Below are 22,432 nucleotides of genomic sequence, written 5' to 3' on the forward strand. Positions count from 1 at the left end.
CCGTAATGAGAGTATTAGAGAAAAGGTAGGAGTGGTGCCAATTGAGGATAAGTTGAGAGAAGGGAGATTAAGGTGGTTTGATCATGTGAAGCATAGACATCCAGAGGCTCCAGTTAGACAAGTAGAGCACATTAAGTTAGAGGATAGAAAGAAAAAAAGGGATAGACCTAAATTGACTTGGAGGAGACTAGTACAATATGACCTAGAAGCATTACACATTTCTGAGGATTTAACCTAAAATCGTTTAGACTAAAGAAAGCGAATCCATATAACTGATCCCAAATTTTTGGGATAAAGGCTTAGTTGAGTTGAGTTGAGTTGTATATAACTGTATGTATGTATTGTGGTTGGTCTTGAGCAGTTGCACAGTAATGTTCTAAATTATTTGATTTTTTAAAATTGTTGTAATATAAACCTTGTGTTTTAATTTATGAAATGCTCAATTATGTTCTTCATTTTGAGATTTGTTTTTATGAATTGAATTTGGAACTGAGATTGTGTAATTAAGTTGTGCTGAGATATTGGAAGTAGAGCTGAGCATAATTCGGTTCAAACCGAAAAATCGAACCGAATCGAACCGAGTCAATTCGGTTCAATCGGTTCGGTTTTAAAATTTAATCAGTTCGGTTCGATTTTAATTTATAAAAATTTCGGTTATTTCAGTTTGGTTCGGTTTTGAAGAGAAAAAAATCAGTTAAACCGAACCGAACCGAATAGTGATTTATATAGTCAAATCGAACCGAATCGATTTTTGAATTAATTTATTTTTATGGAAAATTTATGAATTATATTTAATTTTATATATATTAATTGTTTAATTTCATTGATTAATGGTTATTAGGTTCAAACCAAAGTTAAAATTAGACCAAATAACTTGAAAATCAAGTCTAAATTAAAAAATCAATAAAAAATCAAACCGATCGGTTTAAATCGAACCGAACCGAAATAAAGCGATTCGGTTTGATTCGATTTTTCACCAATTTCGGTTCGGTTCGGTTTGAACCAATTGCTCACCCCTAATTGGAAGTTAGGGTTGTGAATTGAATTATTGGAAGTGCTTTTTTACAGGTGTTGAAATTTTGTTTTTTTTCTAATTACAGATGGCACTCTGCCAAAAGTTTTACAAAATTTGTGGAAAAATAAAAGTTTTTAATATCTGTTAAAAGTGTTCACCACTTTCAAAGAAGATAAAATTGTTTTTAAAATCCTTTGTAGTGTATTTAATGGGTTATCGGTAAGAAAAGTTCGATGATTTATTAAGTATACTACAGGAACATGTTATGCCTTACAAAGGGGTAAGGTGTGACATGGATAACATTTGGGGTCCTAAGAACATCCTAGGAGGCTTCAATTGTGCATCAAGAGGTTGGTACCTTAAAATTCCTCTTTTAGTTAGGGTTTAATTGAATTAAATTTTAATTCATACTCTTTAATGACAAATGAAATTTTAATGGATGCTAAAATATATTTTGGTATACAATTGGGCATTGGAAATTGATTAGTATTATAAGACACTTGGTATGGTGCATGTAACCTTAGAAATAATTTTTAAAATTTAAGGTTCTAATGCCCTTTATTCATGCTTCCACTCCTTCAATTGGTATTAGAGCCACTATATTTGCTATTAAGATTGATTATGAGGCTTAATTGGGTGATTGGATCGAATTTGGATTGATTTGAAGCTGGTTTGGGTACTCAATAGGGGCGGTTTAGGCGAGATACATGGCCTAGGGGCATGTTGGGTTTTGGGCTTGGTTTTTGGGCCACTTATGCAATTATTGTATATTTTAAAGCCCATAATTAGGCCCATACCTAATTAAATTTTTTAATTAGGAATTTTAATCACAATTAATTTTTGAAAATTGTTTTCAATGTATTAAATTTGGAAAAAGGTTTCTAAATTTAAAATTATTTGAATGAGATTCAAATTTAATTTTGGTTGAATATGTGATATTCAATTTAATTTTTAGTATGTATATTTTATTTAATTGTTAAATTTTAATATGCATGATGGATGATCATGGACAATAAAAGACCAATGTGATTAGATTTATTTCTTTTATTTTTCTTTGGGATGTAAAATAATTAATTTTATTTTAGTGGTATGTATTATAAATGTTGTAATAATTTAGGTTGTAATTTCATTCATTTAAGGACTTTAAAGTCCATATTCTTGTAAACTCGCCTTTGTATGCCAAGGATTACAATGTAATTGGATTACAAGAAGAACAAGGAGGTCAGGAGCATTGGTGAGACCTGTAACACCCCTACTTGTATAGCCTGATATATTTCACTATTCCAGTGATCGGTGTCGATCCGGATAATTAATGGGATTAGAACCACATCTAAGACAACTAGATAAGCTCTGAACACAAATAATTAGTAATTTTTAATTAGTTAAATATAAATAAGAAAAACAAAACATAATAAGTTAAATGAGCCAAGAGTCACGGCGATGAGTCACCTTCTCGGGAAGGACTGCGAGGTCAATTTAGACTCAAATTTCGAACTGTAAAATGTGACGCCGCTGTCTCTAGGACTATTGCGAACACAGTGGAAAAGAGAAAATCACGAAAAAGAATTACTAAGATGGTCAAATAATTAGGTCAGAGATCTGGAAGAAATATCAAATAACTAGCAAACCGGATCGAACCAGTGATGGGCAATTTGGTCAATTGACCCCTGGAGCTGACTCCTGACCTAACTGTCAAATAAAATCGAAAAAAAGAAAATTTTCAGATCAAAAATGAAATTAAAGAACTAATGGAAAAATAAATGCAAAAGTAAAAAAAAAAAAGTTTATGACATCACCTTCCATGACATCATGGATGACCTTATAAATAATTATTAAATTAATGAATTTCTTTTGACCAAGTCAAAAATGAGGATAAAACAAAAAAAAATGAAAAAAGAAAATTATTCTTCTTCCTCACCCAAAGCCGGCCATCTCTCTCCTCACCCTCTCCCTCTCTAAACTTCCATTAGAGCTTGATTTCAAGCTTTTCAAACTCCCCAAATTAGACATAAAATCCCCTAAATTTCTAAAGAAAACTTGCTATTACCACTAGATAAGAAGATTGAAGGAGAAAAGAAAGGGAAAAAGATAGAGAATTGAAGGATTTGAAATTCAAAGAAAGGTTAGTAAGCTAAACTTGAAATTTCTAGTTTAATTATTGTGTTTATAGTTGAATAAACTTAGAAATTATGAAAACATGAAAAAAATCATACTTATAAGTAACCCCTAGAGAATTCGGCCAATATGGGAATATTGAGGTTCATAGAGTTTTAATGGAATTAAACATGTTAGAATGTTTGAATGAGTTGAGAAATTATGTTTATATGCTTTGAATTAGTAAAATGTAATAATTTATGGAAGTTAGGGTTTTGGACCTAGGGTTTAGGGGATAAAATTTTGAGAATTGGTCAAATGGTGTGTTTGACCTTGTTTGAGTTGAAAAATAGTCATGTATGACAAATTGTGGTGTGTTGGAAGTGTTGGAACCAAATGGAAATTCAGATTGGTTATGGACATTCTGCAGGCAGCATGACCAAGGTCCTTTTCAGGGATCAAAACTGAAAATTTACAAACCGAATTGCTGTGAGGCCAATTGGGAATGAAACTAGACACAAAATGACACATTTTTCATTTAAACAAATTATGACCTAAGACTGCCAGAACCAAGTTTGGTGCCCAGAAAATCTGGGTTAGGCCAATCTGGCCAGCCATGTTCAAATGACTATAACTTAAGCTACAAAACTCCAAATGGAGTGATTCAAAAAGGAAAATAAAGTTAAGACAATAAGGAACAATTTCTATGAAGAAAACTTAGCCAAATTCTAACAAAAACATGACTAATAGAATAATGCAATACAGGACACCAAAACTAAAAATTTGCAATTTTACCTAAAAGACTTAAAATTTGAGAAAACAACTAAAACCAACAAATTAGGTAACCAAAATGTGGTATCTGAGTGAAATTGAAATTCTCATACCTATTAAGTATTAGAAAGTCAATAAATTGACTTGAATAGTATCGTGAATAGTAACCCCGAAATACAGATTTTAAAGAACGTCAAGTTTAGCATATTAAAGCTAGGTAAGTAGATTTGAATTTATTTTTGGAGTTATGATAAATTGTTATACTGAAACACTGTGAAACACTGTGTTTCAGTGGAAAGGAATATCGGGAAAGAACCCGAGGTGTCGAGTCAAGACTAAGAGGTGACTCGTATAAGGTTTGTGCACAACATAGAATTTCTGTAAATTTTCTTCTGCAAATTGTTTTTGAATGAATTGAGATATTAAATTGTGACACAATTTGATTGAAATGTTTATTATGCTTTTGATTTAAATTGTTGAAAGATTTATTATTTGTGTTTGAAATGACAATAAATTTTTAGTAAATTGTTAAGATAGTTTTGAAACCATAGTGTTATGACCATATATTTGAATACCTCACTAGCACGACTAATGTGCAATTGTTGTATGATTTAAGATCCATTTTATGTCTAATTAAATTGTTTAATCAGATTTGAATCACATTCAAATTTTTTTAAAAAATCAGATCTGAATTTTATTCAATCAATTTTAAAAAATCAGATTTAAATATGATTCAAACAACTTTAAAAATTCATATTTGAATCACATTCAAACAACTTTTAAAATTCAGATTTGAATCACATTCAAACAATTTTTAAAATTCTGATTTGAATCATAATTTAATTGTGTGATAAAAATTCTAATTAAACAATTTAATTAGACATAAAATGGATCTTAAATCATACAACAATTGCACATTCACCATCCATTTACCTTTGCACACCATTGTGATGCATTAACCATGAGCACCATGGTGTTCATCATTTGTGCCGCCACTTTGACTTTGCAACCAGCAATAAACTTTTGATCTCATGATCAAACACACAATTAAATCATATAAACATCAATCTAAATGGCAAATATAGTGGCTCTGATACCAATTGTAGGAACGGAAGCGTGAAAAACACAAGTTTATACCATTGAATTCAAAAATTTTCACCTAGGGTCACATGCATCATGCAAGATTTATTTTTATCTATTTGATTTCAATGATAAACAATATATTAAAACTCTTTTAATATGTTTTTGGATCTGTATTTGCCATTTAAGATTTTAAAATTAATCAGATTAATTTTAGAACCCTAGATTAAATCAATAACAATTACACTAACCTCTTGATGCACTGCAGTGTGTCTACGCCTTTGAGATTCGTCTTCAAGACACCAGATGTTGTCCCTCTAGCTTGTCCACACCAAGAACACCTATGGCAGCCCTTGAATAGCTTCTAAAGCTTTTTCTATTAATTAGAAAATCAAGTTCTGCCTTTTAAGAGATTAAAGATGTAAACAGGACACTAGAAACAATTTCTAGCGTTCTTAATTCAAGAGATTGATGGCTAATCTCTTTGAATTGATGAGAGATGAAGAAGAATAGAGGGAGGGCTGCAAAATGGCGTGACAAATGAGTGTGGCTGCTGGTTGTGTTTTATTTTTCTCATAACAACACTTATATAGCTAGGTTAACACATTAAACCCTTGCCACATGTCACCCTTTGATTAGCTCTAGGTTTAAGTGACCCAATCACATTGTGCCAAGTGTCAAACCTATATTTAATCTTGATTTTAATCATCTTACATGATTAAAAAACATTTGGCAAGCTTATGTGTAATCCCATGTGTCACCATCTCATGGCGCCACGTGTCACACTGTGAAATGACCAAAATGCCCCTGTGTCTTAATTTTGAGTTCTTAACCCAAAATAATTATTTTCTTCTTCTAATTAATTTATATCAAATATAAATTAAATAATTAATCTCTATTAATTAATTTCTCATTAATTAAATTCATATTTAAACACTTTAAATATAAATTTAACTTATATTATACATCCAATAATCTAGATTTGGTTTCAAGTCATGCTAGGGACTTTGCAATTTAATTGCAAACCAAACCTATTTAATTAATTAATTAAACTCTTTAATTAATTAATTAAATCATATTTAAATTGGTGATTACTTGTGTATGTGTGTGACTTACTAGGCTCATCACTAATTGGCAATGAGACATGATATCAACTCTTAATATCATCAGAACTCTTTCTTACCATAAATGATTTCTCTAAATCATTTTATGAACCTCATAGACCATGGTTAACACCTAGCATAGCATGCCATGGCCACCCAATTAGTAATAAGGTTTACCTTAAATGAACGTATAATCATATGTTACCATGCATTAGAATCTCTCTACATAAAATCCCAACTCAAGCCGAGTCATGGTTTATGTCAAACTCCATTTGCTATGAATATTATGTTCTCTTTTAATTCCAGTTCTTGATTAAAAGATTTTCTCATCGAAACTCTTTTACGAATAAATCTATCTGTCTGCCAAGAATTTGAAACATCAAGAACAATTAAATGAACATAGGATTTTATCTCTAGTTACTTAGAGGAACAGATTCCATATTGATAAATACATTCCTCCATATATAACTATTAGGAGCCAACACATGCCCATATACCCATACACAAAGACAAGTATGAAAGCAGATCAAACTCAAACTACCTATATACAAGATAACTGTGCTATCTCAGGTTTAAAGATTATATGCACTGATATGATTTATGACAAAACATTGACAAGAGTAAACTCCATGTGCTTGTCATAAGTGTCACTGGTTCGGCCTACTTATCATTTATAAGTGCCTATCATGTTTATTATATGGCATGAAACTCACCATTCCATCTTATTTATATCTCATATAAATAACTTGGGAACAAACATGAATACAATCTTTCTGGATAAGTCATGTCCTTATTATGAAGTATCCTCGATTGTGAACCTATTTATGATACTTTGTGCTAGAAATATTGTCACTCATATTCTTAACAACTTAAGAATAATATTTCTAACAAAATATCAATGGACCTTTTCTATTACACATAAATATATTATGTAAACGGAAAAGTGGAAATGCCTTTTATTAATAAAAATATGTACAAGATACATACTAAATGATATGCTCTAGAGCATACTACTAACAATCTCCCACTAGCACTAGAGCCATTCATTACAATATCTTAGACCTATCTTCTCAAGATGTCGATCTAACTGAGTCTGTGACATAGGCTTAGTGAATGGATCAGCTGGATTTTCAGCTGATGCTATTTTCTGCATGGCTACATCGCCTTGCCCAACTATATCTCTGATAATGTGGTAGTGCCTTTCTATGTGTTTGGATTTTGGGTGAGACCTTAGTTCCTTAGCCTGTATGACTGCTCCATCGTTGTCACAGTGTAATGGAACTGCTGACTCAATGGAAGGAACTACTGTAAGTTCTGTCACGAACTTCTTTATCCAAACAACTTCCTTTGCAAGATTCGATGCAAAGAATATACTCGACCACGTAGTGGAATCTACAGTCGTTATCTGTTTGGAACTCTTCCAACTGACTGCACCTCCATTACAAATGAACACATATATAGAGGTAGACTTTCTATCATCGATATCTGATTGGAAATCAGAATCAGTATAACCATCCAATTGCAGGTCTCCACCTCCATAAATCAAGAATAAATCCTTAGTTGTTTTCAAGTACTTAAGGATATTCTTGACAGCTATCCAGTGTTCCAAACCTGGATTGGATTGATACCTGCTAGTCAAACTAACAGCATATGCGATATCCGGCCTAGTACACAACATTGCATACATTAAACTTCCAATAGCCGAAGCATATGGAATCCTGGCCATCTTATCTCTTTCTTCAGGTGTCTTTGGAGACATTTCTTTAGAAAGATGGATACCATGTCTCACTGGTAACAATCCTCTCTTGGAATCAAGCATGTTAAACCTCTTTAACACCTTTTCCAAGTATAGACTTTGGGATAAACTAATTATTCTTTTCGCTCTATCTCTATAGATGCGAATCCCAAGAATATAGGTTGCCTCCCCTAACTCTTTCATGGAGAATGTATTTGACAACCATACCTTTATAGTCGTCAACATACCTGTGTCATTACCCATCAACAGTATGTCATCCACATATAAGACAAGGAAAGTGATAGCACTGTCACTAACCTTCTTATATACACATGGCTCATCCTCATTTTTGATAAAACCAAAGGATTTAATGGCTTCATCAAAACGGATGTTCCAACTCCTCGAAGCTTGTTTCAACCCATAAATGGATCGCTTTAGCTTGCATACCTTGGAACCATCTTAGGATTCAAATCCCTTAGGTTGTTCCATGAAAATGTTTTCTTCAATGTATCCATTGAGAAAAGCTGTTTTGACATCCATCTGCCAAATCTCATAATCATAGTACGCAACTATTGCTAATAAAATCCTAATTGATTTAAGCATAGCAACAGGCGAGAAAGTCTCCTCATAGTCGATTCCTTGCCTTTGGCGAAACCCTTTCGCTACTAGCCTTGCCTTATAGGTCTCTACCTTTCCATCAGAACCAATTTTCTTCTTGAAAACCCATTTGTTCCCTATAGGTATAATACCTTCAGGTGGGTCAACAAGATCCCAAACTTGATTCTTATACATGGAATCAATCTCGGATTTCATAGCATCAATCCATTTTGAAGAGTCTATATCTGATATAGCTTCTTCATAGGTAAGTGGATCATCCCCATGATCTACTTCTTCATGAAGAAAACCATATCTCACTGGTGGGTGAGATACCCTGGTTGTTCTACGAGGAACAGCTGTAGATGTTTCATCAACGGGTATTGGTTGACTAGATGGATCTATATCCATCCGATGCATTGGTTGGTCAGAATTCTCCAATTCTAACTCTATTTGCCTTCCTTTGCCTCCTTCTTGAACAAACTGTTGTTCAAGAAATGTGGCATCTCTACTTATCACAACCTTTTGTGAAGTAGGCAAATAAAAATAATATCCAAAACTATCTTTTGGATATCCAACAAATCGACCTTTTTCTGATCTGGTCTCTAATTTATCAGTGTTCAGCTTTTTGATATAAGCTGGACAACCCCAAATCTTAACATGCTTAAGACTTGGTTTTCTTCCATGCCATATCTCATAAGGTGTGGAAGAAACTGATTTTGATGGAATCCTATTCAGAATATACAAAGCTGATTCTAATGAAAATCCCCAAAAGGAGATTGGCATATCAGTATAGCTCATCATACTACGTACCATATCCAATAGGGTACGATTTCTCCTTTCAGATACACCATTTAGCTGTGGCGTTCCTGGAGGAGTCAGCTGAGAAACAATGCCATGCTCTCTCAAGTATTCATCAAATTCAGTACTCAAATATTCACCTCCACGATCTGATCGAAGAGCTTTAATACTCTTTCCTGTTTGATTTTCTACTTCAGATTTAAATTCTTTGAACTTTTCAAAGGATTCATGTTTGTATTTCATCAAATACAAATACCCAAATCTTGATTTATCATCAGTAAAGATAATAAAATAATGAAAGCCCCCTCTAGCCATTTCTTTAAATGGACCACATACATCACTATGTATTAGCTCCAAAATATTTTCAGCTCTTAGCCCTTGTCCAACAAAGGGTGATCTAGTCATTTTGCCCTGAAGGCAAGATTCACAAGTTGGAGTAGGCTCAGAGCCCAATGAGGATAAAATCTCCATTTACTCCAGTTTTGCAATCCTATCTTCTGCAACATGACATAAGCTTAAGTGCCAAATATATTTTGAACTTGAGTTGGTTTTCACCATGGCATTGCATTCATTTAGATTGCTATACTCTGGCCAGTGGAAACACTTTCTTACTGACAATGGAAACACTTTCCTGTTAGCAATGGAAACACTTTCCTGTTGGCAGTGGAAACACTTTCCTTTGCCTTTGTCAGCTTTGGTCTTCCCTTTCTGTTTAGCTATTTTCTTGGAAGGACTAGGAATCTGAAGTTTCTTTTTCTTATTGCCCTTCTTCTTGTTGGACTTTCCAGCGGAAGAAGATGCAACCAAAGCTACCTCTTTTCCTTTATTGCCTGGCATATTCTTTTGGGCAATAACCAGCATGTTGAGTAAACCAGCTAAGGTGCATTCCTGTTTAGTCATATGGAAATTTGTCACAAAATTCCCAAAAGACTCAGGAAGGAACTGAAGGATCAAATCCGTCTGTAGTTGGAAATCCATGTTGAAGTCAAGATGTTCTAACTGCTCAATCAGCCGAATCATCTTGTGGACATAATCCCCAACATTCTGTCCCTCAGACATCCTCATACGGAATAGCTGTCTAGATATCTCATACCTAGCATTCCTGCTGTGCTCACCATACAACTCTTGTAGGTGAAGGAGGATCTCACTCGCACTCTGCATGTTCTCATGTTGCTTCTGTAACTCATTAGTCATGGAAGCAAGCATGTAACACTTAGCTCTCATAACATGCTCCTTCCACTTGTCCAAAGTTTCATGTTCCTCTTGTGTGGCCTCTGGAGGTATGGGACCAGGAACATTTGAATCTAGAACATATCCTATATGTTCAAGGTTCAGGACAAGTTTCAAATTTCTTAGCCAATCAGACAGATTAGGTCCTGTCAACCTATTGTGATCAAGTATGCTTGCAAGGATATTGGATGGTGGTAGTTGTTCTGTGCTCATTATTATCAGAAAATTAATTGCAGAAATAACCAGATTAATTAGTAAATGTATCATGTAATTAACCAAATATGATTATGGTCTTTTAATCAAATTGGTCCTCCCACTAACTTAGCGAATCCTACACTTCCAAAGTAGAAAACGGAAATCCTAGTTGGATGGATTTCTAGTGGGTGATTGAATTCTTATAATTCTATTGATCATCCTCAAGTACATCCATTATTGGAATTACAATAAACTGTAAGTGAGCAACTCCTTGTCCATCACATCTCATGTGAGGTTCAATCCTTTACCTAGCCCCTAATGCTCAAAATCTCAAGTACATCCATTATTGACTTATCTTGCATTAGTTAAGTTGATCCCATTGAGCCAGTAATTATGCAAATAATTTTAATGTCCTCAGGTACATCCAATATTGGCCACTAAACCATTTACATATTTACAACATCTCATGCTTAACAATTATTCTTAAGAAAATCTCTTAAATAAATTGCATCTTATGCAACTATTTAAAATTTCTTAAAATAATTGCCCCAATGGAGGGCCTATGTTATAATTACTTTAATTATAGCATTTCCAACTTAATCATTTGTTTGGAAGATTTTATGGTCATTCTAATTACTATTAAGGTCTCACTTTGCACATTATCCATTTAGCATGCATATGTCATATAATTGCATACATTCCCATACATCTCCTGCATTCATGGATAAGCAGTAAATATGGTATGATCATGGACTTTCTAAGGGATTCAATTCTGAGCCACCAAGAATTGAATCAGGGCATTCCTAGGTGCATTTCATTCATTCATTCATTTTACAAGAGTTGCTGAAGGAGTACATAATCAACACTTGATCTTGAATTCCTCCCCTTTGGTCCCACCAATGCTCTTGACCTCCTTGAACTTCTTGCAATCCAATATTACATGGTAATCCTTGGCATACCAAGGCGAATTTACAAGAACTTAAATAAATGAAATTACAACCCAAAAATTATTACAAACTTAATAATACATGCCCAAAATAAATTAAAATAAATTAATTAATTTACAATCCCAAAGAAACATAAAAGAAATAAATCCAATCACATTGGTCTTTTATAGTCCATGATCATCCATCATGCATATCACTATTTAACAATTAAATAAAACATACATACTTAAATTAAATTGAATATCTCATATTCAACTTAAAAATCCAGATTTGAATATGATTTAAATAAATTTAAAAATTCATATTTGAATCTCATTCAAACAAATTTAAAAATTCAGATTTGAATCACATTCAAACAACTTTAAAAATTCAGATTTGAATCACATTCAAACATTTTTTAAAAAATCAGATTTGAATCACATTCAAATATTTTTTAAAAAATCAGATCTGAATTTTATTCAATCAATTTTAAAAAATCAGATTTAAATATGATTCAAAAAACTTTAAAAATTCAGATTTGAATCACATTCAAACAACTTTTAAAATTCAGATTTGAATCACATTCAAACAATTTTTAAAATTCTGATTTGAATCATAATTTAATTGTGTGATAAAAATTCTAATTAAACAATTTAATTAGACATAAAATGGATCTTAAATCATACAACAATTGCACATTCACCATCCATTTACCTTTGCACACCATTGTGATGCATCAACCATGCGCACCATGGTGTTCATCATTTGTGCCGCCACTTTGACTTTGCAACCAGCAATAAACTTTTGATCTCATGATCAAACACACAATTAAATCATATAAACATCAATCTAAATGGCAAATATAGTGGCTCTGATACCAATTGTAGGAACGGAAGCGTGAAAAACACAAGTTTATACCATTGAATTCAAAAATTTTCAACTAGGGTCACATGCATCATGCAAGATTTATTTTTATCTATTTGATTTCAATGATAAACAACATATTAAAACTCTTTTAATATGTTTTTGGATCTGTATTTGCCATTTAAGATTTTAAAATTAATCAGATTAATTTTAAAACCCTAGATTAAATCAAGAACGATTACACTAACCTCTTGATGCAATCGCAATGTTCGCGCTTTGAAATTCATCTTCGTGACACGGATGTTGTCCCTCTAGCTTGTCCACACCAAGAACACCTATGGTAGCCCTTGAATAGCTTCTAAAGCTTTTTCTATTAATTAGAAAATCAAGTTCTGCCTTTTAAGAGATTAAAGATGTAAACAGGACACTAGAAACAATTTCTAGCGTTCTTAATTCAAGAGATTGATGGCTAATCTCTTTGAATTGATGAGAGATGAAGAAGAATAGAGGGAGGGCTGCAAAATGGCGTGACAAATGAGTGTGGCTGCTGGTTGTGTTTTATTTTTCTCATAACAACACTTATATAGCTAGGTTAACACATTAAACCCTTGCCACATGTCACCCTTTGATTAGCTCTAGGTTTAAGTGACCCAATCACATTGTGCCAAGTGTCAAACCTATATTTAATCTTGATTTTAATCATCTTACATGATTAAAAAACATTTGGCAAGCTTATGTGTAATCCCATGTGTCACCATCTCATGGTGCCACGTGTCACACTGTGAAATGACCAAAATGCCCCTGTGTCTTAATTTTGAGTTCTTAACCCAAAATAATTATTTTCTTCTTCTAATTAATTTATATCAAATATAAATTAATTAATTAATCTCTATTAATTAATTTCTCATTAATTAAATTCATATTTAAACACTTTAAATATAAATTTAACTTATATTATACATCCAATAATCTAGATTTGGTTTCAAGTCATGCTAGGGACTTTGCAATTTAATTGCAAACCAAACCTATTTAATTAATCAATTAAACTCTTTAATTAATTAATTAAATCATATTTAAATTGGTGATTACTTGTGTATGTGTGTGACTTACTAGGCTCATCACTAATTGGCAATGAGACATGATATCAACTCTTAATATCATCAGAACTCTTTCTTAACATAAATGATTTCTCTAAATCATTTTATGAACCCCATAGACCATGGTTAACACCTAGCATAGCATGCCATGGCCACCCAATTAGTAATAAGGTTTACCTTAAATGAACCTATAATCATATGTTACCATGCACTAGAATCTCTCTGTTATAAAATCCCAACTCAAGCTGGAGTCATGGTTTATGTCAAACTCCATTTGCTATGAATATTATGTTCTCTTTTAATTCCAGTTCTTGCTTAAAAAGATTTTCTCATCGGAAACTCTTTTCTGAATAAATCTATCTGTCCTGGCCAGGAACTTGAAACATCAAGAACAATTAAATGAACATAGGATTTTATCTCTATTTACTTAGAGGAACAGATTCCATCTTGATCAACACCTACCTCCATATATAACTAGTAGGAGCCAACACATGCCCATATACCCATACACAGTACAAGTATGAAAGCAGTATCAAACTCAAACTACCTATATACAAGATAACTGTGCTATCTCATGTCTAAAGATTATATGCACTGATATGATTTATGACAAAACATTGACAAGAGTAAACTCCATGTGCTTGTCATAAGTGTCACTGGTTCGGCCTACTTATCATTTATAAGTGCCTATCATGTTTATTATATGGCATGAAACTCACCATTCCATCTTATTTATATCTCATATAAATAACTTGGGAACAAACATGAATACAATCTTTCTGGATAAGTCATGTCCTTATTATGAAGTATCCTCGATTGTGAACCTATTTATGATACTTTGTGCTAGAAATATTGTCACTCATATTCTTAACAACTTAAGAATAATATTTCTAACAAAATATCAATGGACCTTTTCTATTACACATAAATATATTATGTAAACGGAAAAGTGGAAATGCCTTTTATTAATAAAAATATGTACAAGATACATACTAAATGATATGCTCTAGGGCATACTACTAACATTTTGATTCCTTCTCTGGCTGAAGTGTTGAGGTGTGTGCCAGTAGAAGAAGAAAAAGAATGGGTTCCCATATATTTGAGCTAGCTAGCCTTATGATGTGACTTCTCATAAGCCTCTGGCTATTGAGATGATTATTGTTTCGAATGACATGAAATAACTGTGCGTTTTTATGAAATTTATTGAGACTTTCGAAATGAAATTGTTTGGATTAAAATTTTATAAATCATGTTTTTAATTTATATCTCATGTTTAACTAAATTTGTGAATAAGTATGATTTAAATTTCGCATAAAGATTATTTTAGTATGTTGTGCACCACTGAGTCATAGTACTCAGCGATGGTTGTTATTGCTATCGCAGATATAGAGACTAGAGGAGCAGCAGAGTGAGCTGCTAAGGATTGTGGAGCCACCTTCCCTGAAGTTCTATCGGGTATATTTTATACCCTGATTGTAATAATTATTTTGATGTATGTAAATATATGTACATGTAGAACTAGTCATGAGCAGTTGTATAAATTTTATAATACAATTAGTTTGGATTTTTCTAATGTAAATTTTGGATGAATATAATTTGTTTTAATTTTAATGAAGTATGAATGAAAGTATTTTGTTTTAATTTGAATAAAATTACTTAGTATTATTTTGGATATTATTTGAATTGGAAATTACTGATTTGAATTTTTGGAATTTGAGAAATGATATTGAAATTGGTTGTGGTGGAGGTTGATTTGATGAAGTTGATGAGATAAATCATTGGAAGTGCCTTTTACAGGTATTTGAAGAACTGTTTTATCAAAATACAGATGGCACTCTGCCGAAATTTTTATAAAATTTACGAAAAAATAAAGTGGGACAAAAATCTTAACTAGTTTTTAAACTCTAATTAAATGTTTTGATACCTATTAGAAAATGCTCACCACTTATAAAAAGTAAGAAAATTGTTTTAAAATCCCTTGTATGGTACTTAATGAGTTATCGCTAGGTATAGTTCGGTAGTTCATTAGGTATTCTAGGGGATCATGTTATGCCTTACAGAGGGGTAACGTGTGACATATTTTAGTGGTATCAGAGCCTGGTTTTTTGAAATATGTTTTGATTTGTGAATTTGTGTCTTTTCTTTGCTAAGTACAATTGCTCAATGTCCTTATTTGTTACATACAGTGTATTACATCATAAATATGAACTAACGGAGGGAATCTCCTTGTGTTATTTGTTCAGGAGATATCCTAACTTCAGACTGAAATGGAAGAAGGGGATCGCTCAGTTGAGCAATCTGTTGAAGCTGAGGCACAAGGGAAAGCCCCAGCTCTATAGAATGTTAGTGGGTCAGTTGCACCAGCCCCACAAATGCTGTAGTTTCCTGCACAGTTCGCACAATAGATGGCTGCAATGTTCCAACAAATGGCTGGGGGTATGCCTACTCTAGCTCCACCCCAGACTACTGTGGTGCAATCTCAAGCTCCAGTCAGACAGTATGACAAGCTGTTGAAGTTTGGGGCCATGAAATTTAAGGGTACAGTAGACCCACTAGAGGTAGAGCAATGGCTGGAAAGAATGGACAGAGTATTCAAGAAATTGCACTGCCAAGATGAGCTAAAATTTGAATATTTGGTATCTTTGCTACAAAGGGATGCTTATGATTGGTGGAAGACCATCCCCCACAGCTTGGCCGAACTGCCAGTACTGACCTGGGATGACTTCATCAGAGACTTTAGGCAGAAATATGTCCTAGATGCATATGTGGATCAGAAACTACAAGAATTTCTGAGTTTGAAGCAAGGTAATAGAACAGTGGCAGAATATGAGAGGGAGTTCTACTGCTTAAGCCACTATGCTGGGAGTCTCCTTTCTACCAGCAATGAAAGGTGCAAGAGATTTGAGACGGGTTTGAAGCCCAGCCTACGGATGCAAGTAGTGGGATTCAGACACAGTAATTTCTCAGAGCTCATCTCTTAGGCACTTGAGTTGGAAAGAATTGAATCAGAAGCGACCCCAGCAAAAGAAAAATCAGAGAAAGCTGAAAAATCAGAGAAAGACAAGGGGGAAAAATTAGTAGAGCAAAGTCTTAGTGGTACCTCTAGAAAGAAGAAGAAATTTAGGGGATCTAGCAGAGGTTAAGGTGGAAGGTTTGGAAGGGGCAGATTCTCTAGAGAAAGACCCCCTAGATCTGGTCAGCAGTCGAGCAGGGGTTCATAACCTCCCCGCCCCTGTGAGACTTATGGCAAGATTCATGGGGGAGAATGCTATTGGGCAACAGGCGCCTACTTTAACTATGAAGGCAAAGGCCATCTTGCTAAGGACTGCACCAGTGCCCCTAGATTTGGGCCAGCTCCTACAACTGCAGAAGGGTCTGTTCAGAGTCCTACATCTAAAAGTTCACAACTGGTTGGCAGAGGAAGAGGCAGAGGTAGAGGCAATGCTTCTGGCAGTCAGAGTACTGTTAGTCAGTCAGCACAAGGGAGTGCTCCAACCAGAGTCTACACTATGAGATTGCGGGAAGAAGCTGAAACTTCTGACATTGTGGCTGGTACATTCTCTATCTCTAATCAAGATGTATTTGTACTGTTTGATCTGGGTTTAACCCTCTCATATGTTAGTGCTAGCATAGTCAGTTCACTTATTGTTTTGTGTGTCAAAATGGGTTTTGAAGTGCTAATAACTAGTCCATTAGGATAAGAGATTCGGGTCAACAGAATCTATAGAGACTGTCCTTTGGTAATCCAAGGACATGTTTTTCTATCAGATTTGATTGAAATGCCCTTTAGAGATTATGATATTATCTTAGGCATGGATTGGTTAGCCAGGCATCATGCCATGATTGACTGTAGATTGAAGATAGTCACTTTTGGTCTCCCTCTGTATAGTGATGTGGTAATACATGGAGAGAGGCATTTACTGCCATCAAACATCATTTCGGCTGCACTAGCCAGAAGGATGATCAAAAAGGGGTGTGAAGCATAGTTGGCACATGTGATAGACACCCAAGTGGGGAGTCTGACACTAAGAGACATCCCTACTGTATCTGACTTTCCAGATGTGTTTCCTGATGAATTGCCAGAATTACCTCCAGAAAGAGAGGTGCAGTTTTAGATTGATGTTATGCCTAGTGTGGACCCAATCTCTATAACACCATATAGAATGGCACTAGCAGAACTAAAAGAGTTGAAAGTGCAATTGCAAGAGCTGCTTGATAAGGGCTTTATCTGCCCTAGTGTGTCACCTTGGGGAGCGCCAGTGTTGTTTGTTAAGAAGAAAGATGGCACTCTCCGCCTATGTATTGACTATCGGCAGTTGAATAAGGTGATAATAAAGAATAGATATCCATTGCCCCGCATTGATGACTTGTTTGATCAGTTGAGGGGTGCAGCTGTGTTCTCCAAAATTGACCTGAGATCAAGTTATTATCAGCTAAAAGTACAAGAGCAGAGTATTCCTAAAGCTGCCTTTAAAACCCGCTATGGCCATTATGAGTTTTTGGTCATGCCATTCGAGTTGACTAATGCTCCGGCTGCTTTTATGGATCTGATAAACACTATCTTCAGACCATACCTCAACCAGTTTGTTGTGGTATTCATAGATGATATATTGGTCTATTCGAGGAGTGCAGAAGAGCATGATAGACATTTGTGGATTGTACTGCAGACTTTGAGGGAGAAACAGTTGTACGCCAAATTGACGAAGTGTGAATTTTGGCTGAAGGAAATATCCTTCTTGGGGCACGTAGTATCAGTAGAGGGCATCAAGGTAGATCCAAGTAAGATAGAAGCTGTCCTTAATTGGAGGCCACCCAGAAATATCACGGAGATTCACAATTTTCTAGGTTTAGCTGGATACTACCGTTGTTTTGTGAAGGGATTCTCCATGTTGGCATCTCCATTGACCAAGTTACTTCGAAAAGATGTGAAATTTCAGTGGACAGATAAATGCAAACAGAGTTTTGATGAATTAAAGAGATGTTTGACTGAGGCTCTAGTCCTGACTTTACCTACTTCGGGTAAAGAATACACAGTTTACAGTGATGCTTCTCACAATGGGTTAGGCTGTGTATTGATGCAAGATTGAAATGTCATTGCCTATGTATCATGCCAGCTGAAACCACATGAGAGGAATTATCCAACACGTGATTTAAAGCTTGCAGCTATTGTGTTTGCTCTTAAGATCTGGAGACACTATTTGTATGGGGAGAAGTGCTACATTTACACAGATCATAAGAGTTTGAAGTATCTGGGCACTCAGAAGGAGTTGAATTTGAGACAGAGGAGATGGTTAGAGTTGATAAAAGACTATGATTGTCTGATAGACTATCAGCCAGGGAAAGCTAATGTTGTGGCTGATGCCTTAAGTCGCAAGACTATGACAAGTCTACAGGTTACTCCTTTGTCTATGGTACATGAATTGAGATCATTACATGTCAGCTTAGAGATTAATGATGAGGGGCAGACAACAGTTGCATGGCATGCACAGCCAGTGTTGATTGATCAGATCAGAATGACTGCTCAAAATGATCAGAAGTATCAGAAGTTGTTGGAAGAAGTCCAACAGGGCAAGAAGCCAGAATTCTCAATTAGAGATGATGGTCTACTGCTACACTAAGGCAGAATGTGTGTTCCTAATGATGTTGATTTGAGGCAGATCATTTTAAAAGAAGCAAATGAGTCTCCTTTTTCCATGCACCCTGGCGGCACAAAAATGTATAAAAGGCTAAAGGAGCATTACTGGTGGATGGGTATGAAAAGAGATGTGGCAAAGTTTGTTTCCAAATGCCTAACTTGTTAGCAAGTGAAGGCAAAGCATCAAGTACCAGCTGGTTCGTTACATCCACTACCAGTACCAGAATGGAAATGGGAGAGAATAACAATAGATTTTGTGATGGGACTTCCGAGGACACAAAAGAGTCATGATGTAGTATGGGTTATAGTTGATAGACTGACCAAGTCTGCTAATTTTCTGTCACACCTTACCCCTCTGTAAGGCATAACATGAACCCGTAGAATACCTAATGAACTACTGAACTTCACTTACCGATAATTCATTAAGTACACTACAAGGGATTTTAAAACTATTTTCTTGCATTTTGGAAGTGGTGAGCATTTTGGTAGGAATTAAAATCATTTATTCAAAGCTTATAAACTAGTAAAAATTTTTGTCCATTTTAATTTTACCGCAAATTTTATAAAAATTTTGACAGAGTTTCGTTTGTATTTGGAGAAAACAGTTCTTCAAATACCTGAGAAAAACACTTCCAAAAATTTTACACAACTCCCAACCACCAAATAATTTCAAGTCAACTCAATTTAATCCACTTCAAAAATAATTCCACAATCCAATCAAAGTTTATCATCTCAAAATATTTAATAACTTCATTCACATTGCATAAAGTATGAAATTCACAACTACGAATATTAATTTACAAAAAGAAGTTCCAAAAATAATATTATTACAATTTATTATACAACTGCTCACTTTACATTGATACTTATGACATTACAGTATTTACATCAAAATAACTCCAAGGGTATAAAACAATATCCGTACAGAAAAGGTCAATGAAGTCTTCAATATCGATAGCAGCTCACTCTGCTGCTTTCTCCTTGCTCTTATCTGCGACAGCAAAATAAGCTATCGCTGAGTATAAAAATACTCAGTGGTACACAATAAAAATTTGAAATACAATACATAAATCATTCATTGCCAAAACACAATTTAAATATTTCTCAATCACATTTCACAAATTATCAAAGCTCATAATAACACAATTTAGTCAAATAATTTAAGAACACAGTGTTGCCAATTCATACACAACTTAAGCCATGACACAAAATTTTTGATTAATGCCGCGTTGTACACCACGACAAAGCAATCTACAACCCCACTAATCGAAATCAATGAGGGAGGTGGCTAGCTAGCTAATGAGTACTCATCCGATCTACAACCTCAATTGGTAAACCAGAGAGGGTGGAAAGATAACCGATCTCACCCTATAAATGGAGGAGGAATAATAAGATACTGCCATGCTAAGTGTGAATCAAAAATCAATTTCAAACATTTTATTCAAATGATTCGTGAGAAATCCAATAAATTTCCAAAGTCATAATTTCATTCACAAGATGGCAACACAATTCATAATTAACTTCAAATTTTCATAAATCACACTAAATCAATTTTTCAATGACAAAAGGTTCAAATAAGGTTTATTGTGCACAAACCTGACGTGAGTCGCCTCTAGGCCTTGACTCAGTCTCTTAGAGCTTCCAAGTCTTTTTCAGCTGAAACACACAGTTTTACAATGTTTCAGTACCATAACTTAGCATAAACCTAAAAATAAATTTAACTTCACGTTTATCTAGCTCTAATGTGCTAAACTCGACGTTCTTGAAATTTTTATGTTTTGGGTTACTATTCACTACACTATTCAAGTCAAATTGTTGACTTTCTAAGGCTTAGTAGGCATGGGAATTCCAACTTCACCCACATACCACATTTTGGTCACCAAACTTGTTGGTTTTGGTCATTTTCTCAAAATTTAGGTCTTTTAGGCAAAATTGCCAAATTTTCAGTTTTGGTGTCTAAGGTTGCACTGTTCCATTGGTCACTTTTCTGTTGGAATTTGGTAAAACTTCCTCCATAGAAAATGTTTCCTATTGTCTTAAGTTTATTCTCATTTTTTAATCACTCCAATTGGAGTTTTTTAGCTCAAGTTATATCCAAATTATGGTTACTATTCATGCTGCAGAATTTAATTCTGCAGATTTATTGATCCAATTTCGTTCAGCAATTTAATCAAGTTAAGTCCATAATTTGGTCTAATTTTCTTCATATGAAATGTTCTACTATGTCTTAGGTTTCCATCGGTTCAAGAATCACCTAAATCAGAGTTTTCTAGAGAGAGTTATAGCCATTGAAACTTTATTGTTCATATGGTAAATCTGCAGTTCTGTAGATTCAGTGATTCAACTTTGGTCAGTAATTTGATTGGGTTAATTGAATAATTTGGGTTTGTGTTCTTCATGAAAGTTTTAGTCTATATCTCATCTAATCACTGATAAAATTTCAGGTCATTTTGACCTGCCTAGCTCGAGTTATGACCAAATGAACAAATACTGTTCATTTGGTCAGTTTGTATGAAGCGACTGTAATTTTTCAACTTTGGTCAATTTGTTCACTAGGTTTTAGTCATTTTTGGGCATGCTTCCTAAATGAAAATTGTGTCATTTAGTGCCTATTTTCATTCCCAATTGGTCTCATACCAATTGGACTTGTAAAATTTTATTTTTTGTCCCTCAAAGTTGACTTGGTCATGCTGCAGCAGCATGACCACACTCCCTCTGAATTTAACTTTAATTCCAACACTTCTAACACACTTAATTAGGTCACAAATGACCATTTCTCACTTCACATTAGGTCAAAAACACCATTTACAAGTTTTTCACACTTTTGGTCTCTAAACCCTAATGTCCAAAACCCTAATTCATGTCATTTGTTGCATTTACTTGATTCCATGACTTTAACCATAATCATTCAACTAACTAAGGTTTATATACCCATTCAACCCATTCAAATCATGCAAATCACCCTCCCCCTCATGCTGGCTGAAATTCAGTAATGGTCCCTCACAATTTTTTTCTTTTCATTTTAAGCATATTACAAGCTAATTCAAGCTAAAAACACAACAATTAAATCTCAAACTTTCAAATTGATGTGCTTACCTCACTTGAATTTGAATTCTCTAATTTCCCTCTTCTTTTCTTCTTTCTTTGATGACCAACCTTCTTCTCAAGTGACTAAATCAAGTTTTTGTGAAATAAGTATGGAAGGATTTGAGGTTTAATGGTGATTTCAAAGCTTGAAGCAAACTTTAAGTGGAGGTTTAACTATGGTGAGGGAGAGAGAGAGGGATGGGAG

Source organism: Hevea brasiliensis, chromosome 4 (genome assembly GCF_030052815.1).
Source record: "Hevea brasiliensis isolate MT/VB/25A 57/8 chromosome 4, ASM3005281v1, whole genome shotgun sequence".
Taxonomy (NCBI): Eukaryota; Viridiplantae; Streptophyta; class Magnoliopsida; order Malpighiales; family Euphorbiaceae; genus Hevea; species Hevea brasiliensis.